The 5,270-nt window shown below is 50.7% G+C and overlaps 1 protein-coding gene across 1 annotated transcript in view; it reads left to right on the top strand.

Moving 5' to 3' along the window:
* Window positions 1-445: 445 nt before the first annotated feature.
* Srrm3 (serine/arginine repetitive matrix 3) overlaps window positions 446-5,270 on the top strand; it is a 70,897-nt gene continuing 66,072 nt past the window's right edge. Inside the window, exon 1 of the mRNA XM_005344606.2 lies at window positions 446-588. The gene's annotated coding sequence lies outside the window, so the exon portion shown is untranslated. The remainder of the gene's footprint in view (window positions 589-5,270) is intronic.

Raw genomic sequence — 5,270 nt, 5'->3', positions numbered from 1 at the left:
ACTCCAGCCAGGAGTACATGAGACACTACTGAAACAGAAGAAAGGGAGAGAGGAGAGGGGGTGGACAGGATAAAAAAAAATTCTCTCCCCAGTGGGTTTTATTTTTACACCCCTACACAGCCTGCCTGCCCCAGCCGCCAGGACATAATGACAAAGGACGTCTTTGGAAGTGTCCCCTAGCTGTCTGGCTGCACCCGGCCTTCAGGAAAAGCGCTGGTAAGGATTCTAGATAGGGAGGACCGTGTCCAGTTTCAAATGAATAACTGCTTTTGCTTTCGGAAGCGCTCGGAATAGACTTCCCCGCCTCCTGCTGGGTCCCGCATCCGCAGCATGAGGTACTCCAGGCCTGGAGAGGGCGCTGTGAACCGCGAACTCCGGGACGCTCTAGCCACCAAGCAGCTCAGGAGGCCGCCTCGATGGTGGTGCGCTGTCCAGCATTTCAGCAATCGGCAGCGGCGCCCGAGGGAAGACGGGGGAGCGGGACCGTGAGGAGGCCTCAGAGCTGCCTTGCCAAGCAAAAGACCGGGAACAAACGGGACCTGGAAACCCGGCTCCAGCACCCAGAAGACTGTAGAGGTCAGCGGGGAGGTAAGAGCCTCCGATGGGGCGGGGGTGTTTCCCAGAGGGGCTGGGCTGGGTTGGAGCTCAGGCCTCCCCTGCTGGGGGACCCAGATGTGCAGACAGGATCAGTGTTGAGGGGTGATTACTGGAGTTATCTGTCCGAGGGGTCAGGCAAGGTAGAATTAGAGATAGAGAATGCTGTTCTTTTCACCTAGGTGATGGAGAAAGTGTGAATTCAAGGGTCAAGGGGAAGACTCTCCTGGACATAAACTGACCACGGTCCAGTCCATGAACATGCTAAGAAGGCCTTCATTCAGTTGCCCTTCCCCCCAACTTAGGAGACTCACCTGCTCCCCAGGGATAGGAGACCCAGATGCAGGGACACTATAGACACCCATCACTTGCAGAGGTGGGGAGAGCTGGCTACCCCCACCCAAATCTGGATGCTGAGCCTCTGTCCAGCAGGGGGGTGCCTGTATAAGGGACAATCTGGCCTTTTTCCCAGCTACCCAAATGCCCGGGGGAGGCAGGAGCTGGCAGTGAGAATTGGGTCTCTCACAGACTGGCATTTATTCTCACGCCGGGGAGCGGATGGAGGCTGCAGATGTGAAAATAGCCACAGGGAGTTTAGAAGGACATTCTGCAAGAACTGTTAAGGCCCTGGGCAGGTCTCGCCTTATGGCAGGTTTCTGGGAAAGGACTGTGAGGAACTACGCAGCCTCTGGCTTGCGTCTCTCACTTCCTTCCAAGGGCTTGTGCCTGGACAGGGTGATACCTCCTGCAGTTCTTGTTCCTGACAGCCTGTCCCCATAAGGGCAGACCAGGAAGATCTGGAGAAAGGCCGCTCAGGTCAGATGTGGCACTCCATTGTCTGTGTCCTACCCCAGCCATAACTTCTCATTTCCACCGACAACTGCTCTGAGCATGGCCACACCTGGACTAGTCTTTTATCTTGTATCAAAAGCAAAAGGCAGTTAGTTACTTTGAGGGGCAGCAAGAGTTCTTCTACCCAGAGGATCATCTTAAGGTCACGACCTGGACTGGTACCAGACCTCCTCCCCTCCCAAAAACCAGAAATAGAACTATGTTGACTAGGAAATCGCTCCCACAGAACCCTAGTTCTGGGGTTCCTTGACTTTATACCCTATCCCACTCTCCTGGGTCGGGTGGAGGAGGCGTTCTGGAAAGATGAGCAAAGATTGGGTTTTCAGAGGTGAGTGGTGGGTGGATTGAGAGTCAAGGACTCTGAATTCAAAAGGGCATGGGATTAAATGTAGGTTATGTGACTTCAGGTAAACCCCTTAGCCTTGCTGCGTGTGCCTCCTAATGTATAAACAGGCGGAGTGCTAATCTCTTTTGTCGGTGAGGGTGACTCTCGGGGCACTTACTGAGAGAGTGGGCAGAATCTTTTGTGGTTAAACTCCTGGGATAATCTATATAATGGATGGGAAGCTGTTTAAACGGTAAGGTCAGTTGAGATGGCTCGGTGGGTAAGTGAGAGCCCTTGCCATCGAGCCTGTCAATCTAGGTTTGACCCCTGAGTCCCACGTTATGGAAGGAGAGAACTAAATCCCACAAGTTGTCCTCTGACGGCCACATGGGCACTGTCACTCATGTCTTTCCCTCCACAAATAAACAAGTGTAAAGTAGCGAGGAGGTGCTGGCGCACACCTTTAATCCCACAACACAGGAGGCAGAGGCAGGCGGAGCTCTGAGTACGAGGCCAGCCTGGTCTGTGGAGTGAGTTCCAGGACAGCCAAGGGCTTTACAAAGAAACCCTGTCTCAAAAAACAACAACAACAACAAAAAAGTAAACTGTAAGATGCCTAAGATGTTAGATGACACTAAAGATGTTAGAGAAGTGTTAGCAAATCGATTACAAAAGTAAACACTCTCTACAGAGATACACAGAGGTGTCTGAAGTATATCTTTTGATTCCCCAAAGACATCTCCTTTGGGAACCATATTAATTGAGGGTATCCACCAGAGTCTATGCTTGGCATAAGGCTGTAGCGGACCCCGCTAATCCTCACCAATGCTTCCCAAGAAAGATCTCATTGGTCCCTTTTTCGGAGCTAAGAAACGAGGTTTGGCTGACTTTTTCAAGGTCACAAAGTCGCTGAAGCTATCTTCCCTGGGGCAGAAGTATTGCTGAGGACCTGTCCCAACTTCTGGCTCTCATGGTCCAGATAAGCGTCAGTCTCTTGACTTGTGACGTCATCTCACAGGTGTGGAACTCGAGGCGCACACAGTGAGGTAGGGTGGTGGCTGCCCCAAGGTCACTGGGACGTTTGGTGGTAGAGTATATTTGAACTGGCATCTGTGCACCCCTATTGCAACCTGCCCTCCATCATGGTGCCCCCCTAAGGAGGAGGAGTCCCATCTGGTCACTAGTATACCTCCACCCTACCTCCTCCATCGGACAAGCTCTTGCTGACCTCAGCAAGCCAGCGGCTGCCCATTCCCTTCTGAGAGGTTAACTCTCCCCTCCTCACACAGCCTCCAGTCAGAGCAGCTGGCAGTCCTGCTGGGGTCAACCTCCCTCTCTATGCACATCTCCTCTGCCCACAAATAATTCACTCCGGGGCCAGCACCGTGGCTTTCCCATCTTAGAAGTAGGTTAGGGCGCTGATGAGAAAGGAGATTACTGGTTCGCTTTTTTTTTTTTTATGTTTTCTTGCAGTTCTAGGGGTGGATAGGCCTTGCACATGCTATGCAAGTAGTTTGTACTGAACTAAATCCCCCGACCTGTGTCTCTTCCTTAACCTACGCTTTGAGCTATCATGTGGCTATGAGCTTTCACACACACACACTCATCTGGTCTACTGTCTTCCCTTTGCAGAGGATCCAAACAAGACCCAGAAGTATGATACGGTTTTTATCAAGGTCTTAGTGCCATCTAAGGCCTCTGTCCCCAGGGCCCAGAGTGACTTCCAGAACACAACATTGTCCTTGGTTCTCCATGCTCCCCTGGGTAACCATCTCTTAGAGTACTGCAGACTAGCACAAGTCAGGGGTAAGAAAACTGCAGGGCTGGGGATGGGAATCTAAGGGCGTTTCTGAGCACAGCTCCAGTCCTGACTTCTTGTATGATCTTCAACAAGTCCCTTTGAAACTCTGGCTCCCAGTGTCCCTGTGTAGAAAGTGATAGATTCTTATGAGATGATCACCCAAAGTTCTCATCAGCATCAGGATTATTTTAGTTTATTTATTTGTTTTTTATAGTCATTGGTGTTTTGCCCACATGTATGTATGTGTGAGGATGTCAGATCCCCTGGAATTAGAGTTACAGACAGTTGTAAACTGCTGTGTGTGTGCTGGGAATTGAACCCGGTTCTCTGGAACAGCAGCCAGTGCTCTTAGCCACTGAGCCATCACTCTAGCCCCTAGCATCAGGATTTTTAAGATCTCTCTACTCTATAAATCTGTATTATCAAGCCAAGCCTGGTAGTGAAGGTCTGCGATTCCAGTTGTTTGGAAGGCTGGGGTAGGAGGATTTTTTTGAGGTCAAGGTGAGTCTGGGCAACATAATGAATTCAAGACCATCTGGGACAACTTAGCAAGACCCTGTGTCAAAGTCAAAGGATACAGCTCAATGGTCGATGATTTGCTTAGTAAGTGAACCAGTGTTCAATCCCTTCTAACACACACAGACAAATGCACACACACACACAATCTGGGGGTTGAGGAAAGGCTCAGTCAGTAGTGTTTGTTATCCAAACATGAGAACCTGAGTTTAGATCCCCAGCACCCACAGAAAAAGCTGGGGTGCTGTGGTATATATCCACAATCCAACCACTAGGAAGATGGAAACAAGCATATCCCTGGAGCTCACTGGCCAGCCAATTTAGCTAACCAGCAATCGCCAGGTCACTGAGGCCCTGTTCCAAAAAAAAAAAAAAGATGGAGAGCACTTGAGAGAGACACTTGACATCACCTGTGGCCTTCACATGCATATAAACACGTGTATTTATGCACACTCATGTCAGGAAGCCTGTGGTTCTATCAGCAGAACTTACCTCCCAGTGTTTCAAGGTTTAATCTATCAGTTGCTGCAGCCAAGCAACTTCCTGACAACAGAATCAACTTCCAAAGGGGGATGCGTAACCTGGAGAGGCCTCTTGGCTGCTCTGAGGGTCCCAGATACCACGCTGAGCCAAGATTAGACTCCTCTCTAGTCTGAATTTGGAGTGACCAGTAGAACACCAAAAATGCCCTTCGTATATCTACCAGGATTGTTCCTGAAGCCAGGAGGCTCCCAGCACTCTGCACATGGGGCAGAAGCAACGGGAACTGTTGGCTGAGAGCGATTTGGGGAATCAGGGAGAGCAAGGCATTTTGCTGAATTACACCAGGGAGGGCTGGGCCTGACAGGAGTGCCTTGTTAGGGTGCCTAATGCAAGAAGGCCAGGAGGAAAGAGAGACCTGCTTGATTCTGACACTGACCAAGAGAAGGGCCAGGAAGCTGAGGGAGGGAGGATTAGTAAAGGAAGAGGAGATCAGTGATAGGGACCTGCCAAGGGGCAGAAAGCTTGGCAAGGAGGAGGAACTCCTGGAGGTGGCCCTGTTTGGCTGTAACATGGAGAGGAAGAGGAGGTCAGGGCTCAGGACATGACTCAGTGGTAGAAAAGCTTGTGGTGCAAACATGGTGACCTGTGTTCAATCCCCAGAACCCACACACACACACACACACACACATACACACGCAC

Source organism: Microtus ochrogaster, chromosome 2 (genome assembly GCF_000317375.1).
Source record: "Microtus ochrogaster isolate Prairie Vole_2 chromosome 2, MicOch1.0, whole genome shotgun sequence".
In the NCBI taxonomy this organism is placed as follows: domain Eukaryota; kingdom Metazoa; phylum Chordata; class Mammalia; order Rodentia; family Cricetidae; genus Microtus; species Microtus ochrogaster.
This window is presented reverse-complemented; position numbering and strand designations above follow the sequence as displayed.